This window comes from Protopterus annectens, chromosome 7.part1 (assembly GCF_019279795.1).
Source record: "Protopterus annectens isolate FY-2018-M chromosome 7.part1, PAN1.0, whole genome shotgun sequence".
Taxonomy (NCBI): domain Eukaryota; kingdom Metazoa; phylum Chordata; order Ceratodontiformes; family Protopteridae; genus Protopterus; species Protopterus annectens.
Window position 1 is genome coordinate 273,485,500 of NC_056740.1, and position 17,184 is coordinate 273,502,683.

Genomic DNA, 17,184 nt, shown 5'->3' on the forward strand with positions numbered 1-17,184 from the left:
ACCTACGGAGATATATATCTGTGTACATACATGTAACTTGCTGTGTATATGTGGACGTATGGGTGTTGACATATATTTGTGTAGATGTCGGCAGTTGCATGTATATATTATTCATATATTTGTATATATATGTATATATTTCCAATATTTATACATATATGTATATATATGTAACTACCTATATAGATATGTTTTATCCGATTAGATAGTAATATATTCACACACACACATACATTTAGATGCAGGTATACATTCTCTGTACTGTTGCAAGACTGGGCTGGGGTTATGTTTCTGAAAACATACAATTAATGCATATCTGGCATGGCTTAGTGGCAAATCATTTTGTGCATGGTGTCCATGGTTATGGGTTCAAGCCTTGCAGAGGCTGTTTATTTTGTTGCTGGCCAGAACTTCGGCCACTGGATACAGAGTGTTTAGGCACTTTAAAGTGGTTGTAAGCAGGTTTGCGTGGTGGTAAGCACTGCTAGCTTCCGGTCACAGTTTCTTACATCCAATTAGCTTCTCCTTTGCATAATCTGTGTTGGCAGTGCTTACCCCAGTGCAAACGCACTTGCACATGCTTACTGGTGCTTACATATGCTTACTACTGCTTATCTGTGCTTACACCTGCTTACTGCTGCCTTCTTCATTATGATACTGTCTGTTCACATGTGCATTTCCTGCAGTACTCCAGTTCATAAATATATGCTATTTAGCAGGTTTTGCAATACAAATATTGCTTATACCATGCTTTGCCATGTAAAATAGACTGTGCTGCACTGGGACTCGAACTGGAAATGCCTGCTCGTTAGGTGAACGCTCTGCCCACTACACTATTGCTGAAATGCTTCATTTGCATATATTGTCCTTGTTATCCTCTTCAGCCTTTTAGGCTGCTTTAACCATAGCTGAGTAATGGGCACACCCGCGCACCTACAGTTAGCTGTACTCAGAGTTTTAGAAGACAATACAGGGGTTTCTTTTGATTTTTATGTCCTGTTGCTGTTGTACATGTGGGGGACTATTGGTGGGGATATCTGGACAGTTATGAGCAGTCTCGCTCATTTATTTCCACTTTCTGCTTTTCAACATTGCAGGGGCATGTTTATTCTGAGAGCTCTGCTCTCAGACATGCCCCCTGTACTCATATATGCTTCGTGTAAGCCTGGGAGCACGGGCAGCACACCTTCATTACTATGCATGGCACGGTGCCATCCTGCTCCTAAGCGGCCGCTTCCATGCATGACTAGACTAATCCTGCACGGAAGATTAGTAAATCTGGGGGAATATCTCTGTAGCAATATACGGAGACTGTATACTGCCATAATACCTGTGGTATAAAATGGATCTTGGCAGATTACTAATTCAGTCATGGTCTACCCTTAATGTTCCACTTAGAAATACAGTCACATACGTAACATACAGAGTTGTGACATTGGGCTTATGTCATCATCCAGTTGAATAACAGATCTGTATTGTACTAGTTCTACAAAAACGTAGGCAATATGAGAGAGAATGTTTGGAGTTTTTTGAGTTTGCCCATACAGGACAAGTGTTTAAGGCCTAGGATCCTCTTTGTGAGGTACTTTTGTGGCCTCTCCAGTTGTTGCAGGTGTCTAGTGAGGTACATGCCAAATTGGGCATTGCACTCGATGATTGGACTAATGAGGGAAGTGTAGAGGGAGACAATGACCTCTTTCTTCCTGAATGCAAAAGCCTTAGTAATGAGATGTGCCACATAGAAGGACTTTCAGACCACAGCGGCAATGTGGTGGTCAAAAGAGAGGTTGCTGTTAACATGTGTTCCTAGATCTCTTATAACGCCTTCTGTGTTCAGTGGACTACAATCGATGTGGTAATTCAAGGGAACTGAGGTTTTTCCAAGGGGGATTACGACACATTTTTTGGCATTGAGCTTAAGGTCATGGCTATGACACCAGTTGTTGGTCTCATTGAGGCCATTCTGTAGGATGTCAACATCACTTGGGGAGTTAATAATAGATCCCAACTTGCAACTGTCTGTGAACTTTGTTAGCCAGAGTCCCTTCGTGTTGGCCTGGACTTCAGAGAAGTAGATACCAAACAGGAGAGGACCCAGGACCGAACCTTGTGGGACTCCACTCATGACTTGTCGACAGTCTGACTTGGAGTCAGCCACTTTCACACTGTGGGTTCTATCTGTGAGTCAGTTTGCAACCCAACTAGTGATAAAGGGATTGATGCCTAGCTTAGTGAGTTTTTCTATGATTCCTGAGTGGGGAATGGTATCAAAGGCCTTGGCCGGATCAAGGTAGGCTGTATGAACCACTTTGCCTTCATCCACAGCTCTGGTGACTGACTCAAAGAAGTCGACCAAGTTGAGTGGGCATGATCTACCCTTCACAAAAACCAAACTGTGTAGGATCCAGAGTTTGGAGATTCCCTATATCCTTGTTTATTAGGTCCATTATGATGCATTTCATAGCTTTGCATATCAGACTCAGCAGGCTAATGGGGCGATAGTTCCCGGAGTCTGTAGTTGGTCCTCCCTTGTGGAGAGTGATGACTGTAGTAGTGCACCATTTGGTAGGGACAAAGCCTGAGGTGAGACTGTGACTTAACAGGGCACACAGGTGAGGAGCCAGTTCACTCTATAGTTCATGTAGAACACAGCTGGGGATATTGTCAGGTCCCATAGAAGCTGTATTCTTGGCCTTGGACAGTGCTGTTTTAACCTGTACAGCAGTAATACTGGGTGCCTGGCAATCTACTGGTGTTGGAATTGGTCCTTTGGGGGAAGAGGGGTAAAGTTGGCATTGAATCTGTCGGCCAGTATATTGGCAATATCTGTTGGCTCGGTATGGGAGGTATCATTGTGCAGTAGCTCAGAGCAAATCTGGGTATTGACGTGGAGATTCTTTACATAACTATAGAAAGCCTTGGGGTTGTCTTTACTATCTGCTGCAATTCTGTTTTTATAGTTAGCTTCAGATGATTTTATGAGGGATCTCAACCTTTTGTTGAGGCTAATAAGGGAGTTTTTCCAGTCTTGGGACTTCACCTTATTCCGCATCAGTTTCCTCCTTCTGTTGTAGAGTTTGTTTATGGCAGGGGACCACCAGATTGGCTTCCTTTTTTTTGAAGAGAGCATCTTGGTTCTATTGGGTATGGCAAGATCCATGCATTTGTGTACGTATTCGTACAGTGCATTGGTGTTTGATTCAGAAGTCATGCAACTATTCTCCATTTGCATGGGTGCCGTGCAGTTAGCCACCTCTGTATTTAAGACCCCAAAGTTAGCTTTGGAGAAGTTTTTCATGGTGGTTACCTTTGTGGGGGTGGTTGGCGGGATGTGGATTTCCAAGGTGATTAGTTTGTGATTAGATCTCACCATGGAGGAGTTGACTATTGGTGTAGAGCAATGGTCGCCCATGTTAGTAATGACCAGGTCAAGGATGTTGCTACCTCTAGTGGGGGTAAGAACGACCTGGTCCAGGACATTGGAATTAATGAATTCCAGAAATCATTAGGCATGTGTATTGGTACATGAGTAGTTTTCCCAGTTAGTGGAGGGGTAGTTGAAGTCACCCAGTATGAGAGTGTTAGGGTGGACCCTAATATTCTCCGGGGTGCTTAGGAATGTTGAGTGTGAGTCTTTGCACGTGTTTGGGGACCTATAGCAGGCTACGACCTGAATCACTGTCTTACCCAATGGTAGCAGCACCTGCAGTATCCCAGATGCGTTATGTTGGGCTACCAATCTGGAGGTGTGCTCATCCTTTATGATTATGGAAGTATCACCACCTTTGGAGCTTCGGTCCAAGTTCTGGAGCTGAAAGGTGTGGAATGAGTTATAGCCTGGTAGTGCAGGGGTTCTTTCTGCTGCCTTGAACCAGGTCTTTATTACAGCACAAATTTCAGTGTTCTCCATTTTAAGGAGTGCTTTGAGTGAGTGCATCTTGAGATTTAGACTTCTAGCATTGATCAGCATGACCCTCAGATTGCATTTGTTTGTAGCTGTTATGGTGATAATTTGGTCTTTGGAACACCGCCTAAAAAAGGCATTATAGGGGTGGCAAGAGTCTTGGCCTCTATCCAGAAGCCCAGGGGTGACAGATGCAGGCCATCTCTGGCAAAGCATTGAGGTCTGTCAATCATGGCATCCCAGGCAGACAGCTATTGGATCACCTTAGAATGACACCGGAAACATAGCCAATTGTTGAAATCATTCATTTTCTGCTTGTATTCTGGTATCATTCTGGGTGATGGTAGGATGCTGCTCAGGGCTAGGGTAATACCTGCCTGGGCTACATAATCTGAGAGCTCCTCCATGTCTCTTTTCATGTAGTGCAGGGAGGTACATCTTAGGACATTCACACCCACATGTACAATGACAGAGTCATATGTGTTCCTGTTGTTGAGGGACCTGAGTGCGTGCATTATGTGGTGGATCCTGGAACCTGACAGTCAGATGACTGTTACTTTCTCCTTATTCAGTCTAGTGAGTGGAACATCAGTGTGCCTCACTATTGAGTCACCTATGACTAATGTGTTCAGCATGCTGTTTTGCCTTAGGGGCTTTGGTTGAGTGGCACTTTGTTTAGGACAGTTATGTGTCTCATGATTAGTGTTGTGTTGTGGTGGTCGAGTGCATTTCTGCTTTGGAGGTCTCTGCTGTTTGGATAGAATTTTATTGAGAGCCTCAGCAAAGGTGGGTGTGTGGTTTGTGTTTTTATGTGAAGACAGTGCTGGTGTGTGTTCTGAAAGGCTATGTGTTCCATGTGGTGTGGTGCAAGTGTTGACATTCTCCTCTTGACCAGCTATTCTGGTCTTGGCTGGAGAGTGCGTGGCTTCCAATTTGGATATATAAATGCATCTCTCGCAAGTCTGAGAGTTGGGACATAGGAGGAGAGGGTTGTCAGTGTACTTGAGGTAGTTGCTACATTGCCTCAGGATGCCCAAGTTCACCAGGTTAATAGGAAAAAGCACACAGAACTGACCTTTAGACATGCCTGGAGGGAAGGGCATTAATAATAAGTACTGGAACTGTTTTTTTGTAGAACATTTAGTGCTGGTAGCACTTTTGTGTGCTACATAAATTGCTACAAGAAGTCTGGTAGAATGTTAAACTAATAAGCTAGTAAAAGTACAGGAGAGGAGAGAACTAGCAGATCTAAGAGAAAAAATGAATAGAAGACTTTGACACCACTCTGAAGCTTACAAACAGTCCTGGATATAGTAAAACTGTATCTGGACTTGACTACTTACAGGAAAGACGGAAAAAGTGCAAATGCAAGCTTTTAAACCAGAAAGTTGAAAGAGATGGAGAAACTGGCCAAACGGCCAATAAACTACAATTTCTAGGAAAGAAACCAATCCTCTTGTGGTAGATGGCTACCTAGTGCTTACCATTCCCACTGACAAGTTAGAAGGCTTCCCTCCACACAGAAAGGCTTGGGGGGGGGGGCTCAGAAGCTTACAAACCGTCCTGAATACAGCAAATCTGTATCTGGACTAGACTAGTTACAGGAAAGGTGGGAAACAAGCACAAACATGGGCTTTTAAACCAGAAAGTTGAAAGAGATGGAAAAACTGTCCAAACAGCCAATAAACTACAATTTTTGGCCTAGAAACCACTCCTCTTGTGGTAGATAGGCTACCTAGAGCTTACCACTCCCACTGTTAAGCTAGAAGGCTTCCCTCCAACACAGAAAGGCTTGGGGGTCAGAAGCTTACCAACAGTCCTGGATATAGCAAATCTGTATCTGGATTAGACTAGTTACAGGAAATACAGGAAACAAGCTTAGATTTTTTTCCAAAAAGCAGCTAAAACAGCACTAAAAACAATTCAAGTGGAGTACAAGCTAGCACACTTGAGTGTGTAGCAGTATTAAAGCAAATACAGTTTAAATAAATGCAATTTATTCAAAATGTATTCTGAACTAAATTCAATTGTTCTTTATTAAACTCTGAACAGTTAAAAAGTGCCAAAAAATATACAGGGAGGAAGGAGGAGAAGAAGATATTTCAGAGTTAAGAACCTAAGTGGGCTGGCCTTCTCAGATGTTTTCTCTGTATCAGGTAGAATGAACACTAGACTGGAAGGAGTGTCCCAGATCAAATTTGCAGTAGGGGTGGGCAACTGCAAAGCCAACATCTATAACAACTCCACAGGAATACGATGGATGGGAGGGAGAAAACCAGTTTCAGAACAGATCAGAGAGCAGGAAACAATGTCAGCAAATATATAAAATAATTCAGTCAGGCAAAATTAAGACATTGCAGAACTCTGAAAAGTTAAAGTGCCAAGAAATATACTTATCAGCGATATATTTCCACGTTGATTGAGAAGCACTCTTCATTCAGAACACAAGGAGATTCTAACAGTGCATGCAAGAATTTACAAACAGGGACTATTTTGAAATCAGCAAGCCTTGAAACAATCAGATAACACAAACGCTGTTAGACCAGTTTTATAAACTTTACCACCACCACAGGAATAGGGGGGAACCAATTTCAAAACAGATCAGAAAGCAGCAAACAATGTCAGCAAATATATGAAATAATTCAGTCAGGTAAAAATTATGACAATGCAGAACTCTGAAAAGTTAAAGTGCCAAGAAATATACTTATCAGTGATACATTTCCAGATTGTTTGAGAATCACTCTTCAGTCAGAACACAAAGAGATTCTAACAGTGTATGCAGGAATTTACAAAAATGGACTACTTTTAAATCAGCAAGCCTTGAAACAATGGTACTATTTTTAATTCAGCAAGCCTTGAAACAATCAGGAAACACAAAAGCTGTTAGACCAGTTTTATAAGCTTTTCCACCACCACAGGAATGGGGGGACCAGTTTCAGATCAGATCAGAAAGCAGCAAACAATGTCAGAAAATACATAAAATAATTCAGTAAGGCAAACATTAAGACAATGCAGAACTCAGAAAAGTTAAAGTGCCAAGAAATATACTTATCAGCAATACATTTCCAGATTGTTTGAAGCACTCTTCAGTCAGAACACAAGGAGATTCTAACAGTGTATGTAGGAATTTACAAACAGGGACTTCGAAATATAAATTAAAAAAATAAATAAATAAAAAACAAAAATTTTTTTTATTTATGTTTTTGCAGGGGGGCACACCATCCTGCACCCCCCTTGCTAATTAAATATAACAACTCTGAGATTAGACTACAGTGAGGAAACAGTAAATATACTGTTCCTAGCTGTACAGCGATTTCCATTTAAATGGTTTGAAGTTACAAAACTTTGATATTATTGTCTCAACCATAAGAAATTCAAAGTTTTGAAACTTTGAAATTTAGAAGTAGACCAATATATATTTTATATATATATATATATATATATATATATATATATATATATATATATGTGTGTGTGTGTGTGTGTGTGTGTGTGTGTGTGTGTGTATGTGTGTGTGTATATATATATATATATATATATATATATATATATGTCTAAACATTGTTAACATATACTTATAGTTGCATGTGCAGTTAGATTTTTATTAAGTCCTCACTATGTAACAGATCCCAGTGGAATGCAGACTCATCTGCAGCCTACAAATATTTGGGCATTTACACACTCAAGTGAAAGATATTTCTGTGCACATTATATACCGCAGGTAAAATATGAGGGGTAATGAATATCAGCCCTATGTCAGTTTCACCTAATCTAGCTAGCTTTCCTATACTGAGAAAATTTTCTCATATATTTTTATGCACTTCCTCATTAGTGTAATCTGTCCTTCTAATGTAATACTGCTAATGTAAAACTGCAATACTGCCTGTTGCAGTTAACTTAGATGTACGTTAACAGTAATCTAGCAGCTTGTATTCCTGCCTTTAAGTTATCAGGACTTGTCTTACCTCCTGTCTCACTGCAGTTTTCCTTGTACTTAGTCTAATGTAAGCCAAACCACTCCATTCAGCACTCTCTGTGCTTGGGCTTCACTCTGCACCCTTACCTTAACCCCAATTCCATCCCACCCCCACTACATGTAAACTGATACCTTCTCCTATCCTGTGCCTAAAACTGATCTCATTATACCACCCCTTCTACTTCTGTTCTTTATTCTATTTCAGATCTCACTCTGCCCCCTTCCCATCGAATCCTACCTATTCTACATACTATCACTGCTACTTACCTCACCTCACCATACTATAAGATGTTTACAACACTAACCTTGCTGTTTTCCTCTTGTATCACCTTATTCATCCTCCTGCTCTTATTCCTAACATCTCCACCAGTAGTAATAATAAATAAGCACACCTCAACCATTACTTCAGCCTCACCTATCAACTGTCTTCCCACTAACTACAAAACATATCTTCAAGCTTATTCCCCATAACTCCATTCCACTGTTGGAACCCAAAAATGCTGAAAAAATGTCCGTCCCAATGTCAAGGTAATATTTCCACCCATCTCTGCTAAAAATGCAATAACAAGCAAACCATCTTTCTCCACCATACATTAATGTGGTGATATCCACCCCCCATCCCAGGTCCCAACCAAACCACAGACCAAAGAATACATCCTAAAAGTTTAAAAATACTCATTCTAAACCTTAGAAGTATAGAAATCACAGTTTTTATGCTTAGATGACTCAACACAATCCAGATATCCTAGCCACAGCAAAGACATGGTTATAACCTGAAATAAAAGATGCTGAAATACTACCCTCTGGTTATAATATTGTTAGGCTTGACAGAACACATAAAAAGGCAGGTGGAATATCTATAATTGTGACAGATATGCTCATAGTTAACTTCCTATGCAGGCACAATCCCATAATTTGGAAGAGCAGAAATGCTAGTCTCATTCCTAAATCTTAATAGAAACAAGAACATATGCAATGATGCTATACATCCGCCAGGATAGAACGTTCTCATACTTGAAAACAAACTATATGGACAGCAAATACAATCACAAATGAAATTATCCACCAGAGTGAAATAACAATGACTGGCAGTCTTCTTCTGTAAATTCAGCAATCAACAGCATGAACATCTTTGGAGTCACTCAACTTATTAATACCCCAGCATGGTATGGCAAAAATAACTTTCAGCAATCTGTCCTAAGCTGGATTTTGGTTACCAACTCATCTAATTTTACCTCCTCAAATACCCTCCCTGACACACTAAGTGACCACCTGCTAGTTTATACTCACAGAAGCATTACACAACTAACAAAAGAACATAAGCTCAAAACTACCCATAATCTCTCCAGTTTCTCCAAAGAGTCTTTCTTTGAAGCTCTGAAAACACTTAACTGGTGCATCCTAAAAAGACTCCCCTTAAATGATGCAGCTGAATACTTCAGTGCAGCATTTCTAAATATTCTTAACTCCTTAACCCTACAGCATACAAAAATAATTAAAAACAACCATACACCATGGCTCACCAACCAGTGAAAACTCCTTATGAAAGACAGAGGCAAAGCATGGATTAACTGCCAAAAGAATAAAAACGACAACAATTGGCAACTATTCACAAAGCTACAAAAACAAGTCAAGAAAAATGTCAGTAGAAATAAATCCTGTAAAATCCTTGAAAGATGTATTCGTCAACAAGTAAGCTAATTGCCTTTATCATTTACAGACACTGTCAATAAACTCACAACTCTAATAAACTTGTATCTGCAATATTTCTAGGTCTATCAAAAGCCTTTGATATCGTCTCTCACACTAAACTCCTCAATTAACTTTCCACCCTTGGTCTATAATTTCCATCTGTTCAATGGCTCTCTATCTACCTTGCCAACAGGCAATAAGTGGCAAAATGGCAAGGGGTCATCTATGCATACCTTCTCACTTCCACAGGAGTCATGCAAGAATCTATCCTTGGCTCTCTATTATTCAATATTTTTATCAATAACCTGCATTCATCTTCTTGTGAAGGCACCTTAATGCAATATGCAGATGACTCTGCCATCACCTGCTCTTCAAACACCTTAACTCACCCCCAAGAAATCACTCAACAAGTTGTCATTTCCAGTGAAACCTAGCTTACAAGAGCACAACTCTTACTCAACCCTCCCCTCAAAAAAGCCTCCTCCTCCTTACCTCAAAAACTCACACCCTAATAAAGCATCTTTCAAAAATCTTTTCGGCAAATGGCACTGAAATTGAGTTAGTTTGCCATACCAAACTATTAGGAGTCATAATATATGATAATATTGAATTTGGCCTCCACATCCAAAACAATATGAAGAAAACTCATCAAAATGAGGCATGCTACACAGTTTCTGAACACAACCACAAAAATTTCTGTAGCCAAAATCTACCTTCGTTCCCTACTCCATGCAGCTCCAATTCTGACCAATTTACGATCATCCATTAAAAAAAAAACTTGAAAGCTGCTACAACATAATAGCCAAGTTTTCTACTAATTCATCCTCCTTTACCCATCACTGTAAAGGTCTGCATACCCTTAGCTGGCTGGAACTCCCCCTCCACATGTCCTACATTCGGCTTATAACAATACATAAAATCATACACAAACCATTAGCCTGCCCATCTCTTATCCCTTTAATCAACATATATTTCCATAAAAGAACTCTCCAATTAGAAGACAAATTACTTCTCACCAACAACAATCTCTTGACAAATTACTTCTGCTCAACGCCAGAAGTCTAAACCTCAAGATGCATGCACTCGAGGCTCTCCTCAGTATGGAAAATATCGATATCTGTGCAGTAACAGAAACCTGGTTCAAGGCTCCCGAGAGCACCCAGCACTACCAGGTTATACCTCATACCATGCTTTTTGGCCCCAAAACTTGGACCGAACCACAAAAGGAGGGGGAGTATCCATATTCATCAAAGATACCCACACCTCCAGGTTAGTGGCACTGCATGAAACATCGGAGACCATCCATATGCAACTAACAGTGGGCAAAACTGCCTTTCAGTTTGTAGCCTGCTACAGACCACCCTCCCAAACTCAGGAACCCCACTCAGCTTTCCTGAGAACACTGGAGAATATGAAGGTCTCTCCAAACACCATTATATTGGGTGACTTCAACTACCCAAACATAGACTGGGAGCACTACTCAAGCCCCAACACCCTCGCCCAACGGTTCCTAGAATTTATAAATTCAAATGCTATGGAACAACTGGTCACCACTCCCACAAGAGGGGAAAACATATTGGACCTGATCATCACCAACATGGGGACTCTATGTTCCATACCAGAGGTATACCCCTCATTGGTAAAATCTGACCATAAATTAATCTCACTGGACATCCATATCCCGTCCCCACCCCCAGCCAAGGAAACCACAGTGAAGAACTTCTCAAAGCAAACTTCACACTTCTCAAAACCGAGGTGGAATCCTTCAAAGCCCCCGGGCCAGTGGAAAATATGGCCCAAACCACAGAATCCTTTACAAACACTTTCTATGGACACTTACAGGAATGCATGGATCGTGCTATCCCAAATAAAACTAAGACTCATTCCTCCAAAAGCAGGAGACCTGTCTGGTGGACCCCAGCCATAAATAATCTATACAACAGAAGGAGGAAGCTATGCTCAGAGTTGGTTCACAACAACAAAAAATACACTGAACCCACAGATATTGCCAACATTCTGGCTGACAGGTTCAGTGCAAATTTCTCCCCTCCCTCACCCCCAAAAGAAGAAATACTTATCCCAGCTGAATGTAATCTCCCTGTCATCTCAGATGTCCAAATGAGAACCGCCCTAAACAAAGCAAAAAACACAGCATCAATGGGACCTGACGGTATCCCGGGTTGCATGTTATGTGAACTCCAAGAGGAGCTTAACCCACACATAAAAATGCTATTTAACCTTAGCCTTACCTCGGGATATGTACCTGAACACTGGCGTACAGCAACAGTGGTCCCACTCCATAAGGGGGGTGCCTCTACAGACCCTGGAAACTACCGCCCCATAAGCTTAACCAGCCTGGTCTGCAAAGCTATGGAAAGAATCATTATGGAACTCATAAACAGAGACATAGGGGACCTACAGACACTTGACCCCACCCAGTTCGGCTTTGTAAAGGGCAGATCCTGCCTTTTAAACCTGGTTGACTTTTTCGAAACAGTAACTAGAGTCATTGATGAGGGCAAAGCAGTCCATACAGCATACCTGGACTTGGCTAAGGCCTTCGACACAATACCCCACTCAGGCATCATAGATAAGCTCAACAGCTTAAAAGTAAACCCTTATGTCACTAGATGGGTTGCAAACTGGCTAAAGGACAGAACCCATAAAGTTAAAATCGCTGGAGCAATGTCAGACTCAAAGCCAGTCACAAGTGGTGTCCCACAGGGATCTGTCCTGGGACCCCTCTTGTTCGGCATTTATTTCTCAGATATTAAAGCAAACATGGGAGGGCTGTGGCTGACAAAGTTTGCAGATGACTGCAAACTAGGCGCCATAGTTGATACACCAGCAAACAAATACATCCTACAAAAAGGCCTCACAGAAACGGACAACTGGTGCCAGAGTCACGGCCTTAAACTAAATGCCAAAAAATGTATAGTCATCCTCTTTGGGAAAAACAAAGTACCCACAAATTATCACATAGACAGCAACCCACTGAGTATGGAAAAAGTAATCAGAGACCTAGGGACCCAAGTCAACAGCGATCTCTCATTTGACACCCACGTTGCCAAAGTGGTTAGAAAAACTTCTACCTTGCACACCTCATGATGAGGGGATTCACATCCAGATCCAAGGATGTCATTGTACCCCTATATTCCTCCCTCATCAGACCCATGATTGAGTACAATGCCCCATTTGGTATGTACCTCACCCGGCATTTGCAACAGCTGGAGAGACCACAAAAGTACCTCACCAAGAGGATCAAGGGTCTCCAACATATGTCTTATTCTGCCAGACTAAAGAAACTTCAGCTCTATTCAGTAGCATACCGCCTGCTCAGAGGTGATCTCTGCCTGCCGTACAAGGCCATGTCCAATCAGAATCTGATGGACATGCTCCACCTCAAAAAATCCAAATCCATCAAGACCACGAGAGCTAAAGACTTAAACCTCGGCACAAGTATGAATAGGACATGTTGGAGGGATAGATTCATAACCCAGAGGCTTTCCATGCTTTGGAACAAGATCCCAGTTCATATTAGGCAGAGCCCCTCACTGACTCTCTTCAAGAGAAATCTTGATGAGTGGATGGGAGATCGTAAGTTTACCCCAGGGGTCACATCTGTGTCACTGCTAGACAGGGGCACAGTAAACTAATTCTATTATATAAGGGGACCTTCATTGCGTCACTACTAGACAGAGGCACAGTATTCTAAATTTATTCTGTACATTTTTTGTACCATTTCATGGGGTGGCAAAAACCACATCACTATGGCTAGGCTTACAAATGCCCCAGGGCAGATAGCCTAGTACTATAATAGTAATATACTATAAAACTACATTATAGAGCAAAATCCCAAAAAGGGAAGGCATCTCTGATCAGTATTAGAAAGAAACTACGATCCCTCATAAAATCATCTAAGGCCATCTTCGAAAGAAAAATTACACAAGATGCTAAAGATAATCACAAGGCCTTCTTTAGTTATGTCAGGAACCTGGGTGGCAACTCCCAAATATGCTCTGAGTTAGTTCAAAATGACAAAAAATACATTGAACCCACAGACATTGCCAACATCCTAGCAGACAGGTTCAGTGCAACCCCCCCCCCCCCCAAAAGAGCAAATGTCTATCCCAACAGAGTGTAGCCAACCTGACATCACAGATGCACAGGTGAGAGCTGCCCTTTCCAAAGCAAAAAACACAGCATCAATGGGACCGGATGGTGTCCTGGGCTGCGTCTTACACGAACTCCAAGAAGAACTGAACCCTCACATAAAGTCACTGTTCAATCTCAGCTTTACTACAGGATATGTACCCAAGGAATGGTGTACAGCAACTGTGGTCCCACTCCACAAAGGTGGTGCCACAACGGACCCCGGAAACTATCGCCCTATAAGCCTGACTAGCCTGGTCTGGAAAGCTATGGAGTGTATCATCATGAAACTCATTAACAAAGACATTGGGAACCTCCAAACACTGGATCCTACCCAATTCGGCTTTGTTAAGGGCAGATCTTGCCTCTTGAACCTGGTCAACTTCTTTGAAACAGTCACCAAGGCCATAGATGAAGGGAAGGTAGTCCACACAGCCTACCTGGACCTCGCAAAAGCCTTCAACACAATACCCCACTCGGACATCATAAATAAGCTCACCAGCTTAAATATCAACCCCTATGTCACAAGATGGGTTGCAAACTGGCTCAGGGATAGAACCCACATGGTCAGAATTGCAGGTGCCATGTCAGACTCTAAACCAGTTACAAGTGATATCCCACAAGGCTCAGTTCTTGGTATATATTGTTTGGTATATATTTCTCTGAGGTACAGGTTAACATGGGAGGACTATGGCTGACCAAGTTCACAGATGACTGCAAACTGGGTGCCATAATCGACTCGCCGACTGACACAAGCATCCTCCAAAAGGGTCTCACAGAGATGGATAACTGGTGCCAGAGCCATGGCCTAAAGCTAAATGCCAAAAAGTGCATAGTCATCCCCTATGGGAAAAACAAAGTGCCCACAAATTACCACATAGGTGGTAATCCATTAAGTATGGAAGAAGTAATTAGGGATTTGGGGACCCAAGTAGACAGCAATCTCTCCTTTGACAATCACGTTGCCAAAGTGGTTAGAAAGACCTTCTATATAGCCCACCTTATCACGAAAGGGTTCACATCTAGATCAAGAGAGGTCATTATGCCCCTCTACTCATCACTCATCAGGTCCATAATTGAATATAATGCCCCATTTGGGATGTACCTTACCCGACACCTGCTGCAACTGGAAAGACCCCAAAAGTACCTCACCAAGAGGATCAAGGGACTCAAACAGATGCCCTACGCAGTTAGGCTAAAGAAACTCCAGCTCTACTCAGTTGCTTACCGCCTACTCAGAGGCAATCTGTGCCTGATGTATAAAGCCATGTCCAACCCAGAATTAATGGACATGCTCCACCTCAGGAAATCCAAATCCCTTAGAGCTATACGCTCCAGGGACTTAAACCTCAGCACAGAAATAAATAGGACATGCTGGAGGGACAGATTCATATCCCAGAGGCTCCCCTCACTCTGGAACAAAATCCCAATCCATGTTAGGCAGAGTCCCTCAATGACCCTCTTCAAGAGAAATCTTGACGAGTGGATGGGAGATTGTAGGTTTACCCCTGGGATCTCTTCTGTGTCCCTACTAGACAGAGGCACAGTAAACTAACCTCAAAATGCCTATCTTCTGTGACCTATTATACAGAGGCACAGTCAACTAATCTAAAAGGGTGGCGAAAGCCAAACACACTCTGGCTAGGCTTATAAATGCCCTAGGGCAGATAGCCTAGTATCAACCTATGAACCTATGAACCTATAAATAGACCAAATTAATCCCCTGGACAAAGCCTATACTCAAATTCAGCAGCAAAAAAATGAAATTCCCTACCTCTAACCACCAGAACTATTTATAACCTACCTACCTTCCTTTAAATGCTCCTTAAAAGAATACTTTACAAATTCATGGGCCTTCTCCTGCAATAATCTTGTATGAATGTACTCACTATACTTCACTCACCCCCTTTAGCCTAAGTTATACCTCACAACCCTCTCCAACCTCCAACTCTACTCCTTTCTTTTGTTTTGCCCACTACCTTACCATATTCACTTTCTCTCTGCAGACCTTCTCTCTACCTCTTTCTCTTTCCTCCCTGCTCACCTAAGCTTCCTGAAGGCACCCTACCCTGCACTCTTCTAAAAATCTCCTTTTCTCTCCATAATTCTTCCTTCTATAACCATAATATGAACACCCTCTCACATACTAAGACATCACTCACTTTCTCCTCACTGTCTCTAATCATGTGACCTCTAACATCTCTTTTAAATATCTTATTAGAATTTTCTCAGGTCTCATTTATCATGTATAAATATATGTAACTAATAATGACGAGTTTTTCCTCACATATTTTCTCCAATCATGTTATTATTCTTCAGTGCACTCTACTATGAAACGAATGTTCTGTTTTTTCTCATTACAACATTTTTTCATTCCTGTGTTTTGTAGTGTAACCTGGTACTTTGTGATCTAAAATATCTGTAACTGATTTTTGAAAGATTGTGATTGTGGAGATTTTCTCCCTGGGTAGCCACCGAAAATTGGCACTTTCTGGCCTAGTCAGACTTTCTCCGTAAACAAATGTCAAATAAATAAATAAATAATACATTTACATTACTACACCTAGTAGCACATTTTAGTATTAACAAAACAGCAGCAATAATTCTGCAATATAATTATCAAGTAAAACTAAACCGACATACTTCCCGAGTTTTGAACCCACATTGTTAATAACCAACAGCACCCAGATGTACAGCCCTACCTGTTGAGCCAAAACAGGCCAAGACCTTTAGTGCTCTCATCACACAGACTGAATTGCTCACTTTGGTCTTCACATTGTGACAATTGATAGTCTGTCTAACTATTATATGTACTATAAAACAAAAAGAGTTTACTATGATACTGCTGAAACACATAGCACTGAAAATAAAATTCTCAAGATCTTAAAATCGTAAGTTCACTACACTGAAGACCACAATACCAGACTCCCAGACTTGTCCCCATACAGGAGCCATGTTAGCACTCATTCTTGGGTCCACACTGGTAGGGTGATTTTAGCCCTTGTGGTCTTCAGCATTTTAGTCTTACGATATCATGGTGGAATTTTGATTTTCAGGACTGGATGTTTCAACAGTCTCATAGTAAGCTAGCAAGAATATAGAAACTCATACACATATACGACGTATATACGTATGTATATATATATATATATATATATATATATATATATATATACATATTTATAGGTAACCATTTGAAATGTCAAGAGTTGCACTGAGACTGAAAGGTCCAAAAAATGGACTTACATATGCTAAATTCAAGCTGGCCATTTTCTGGAATATTCTCTTTTTTCTGGGGTATGGAGATCTTGGAGTTAGTATATACAAGTTTGGGGATGGGGAGTGAAGGGTTGTGGCTTGTCCCCCATGTTGGGAAGGTGCAAGGAGAGCTTACTCCTCTGCAAAAAAAGAAGTTTAAAGGAGAAGAGTGATGTCTGAGAATCTCTTTTCTGCTGCATAT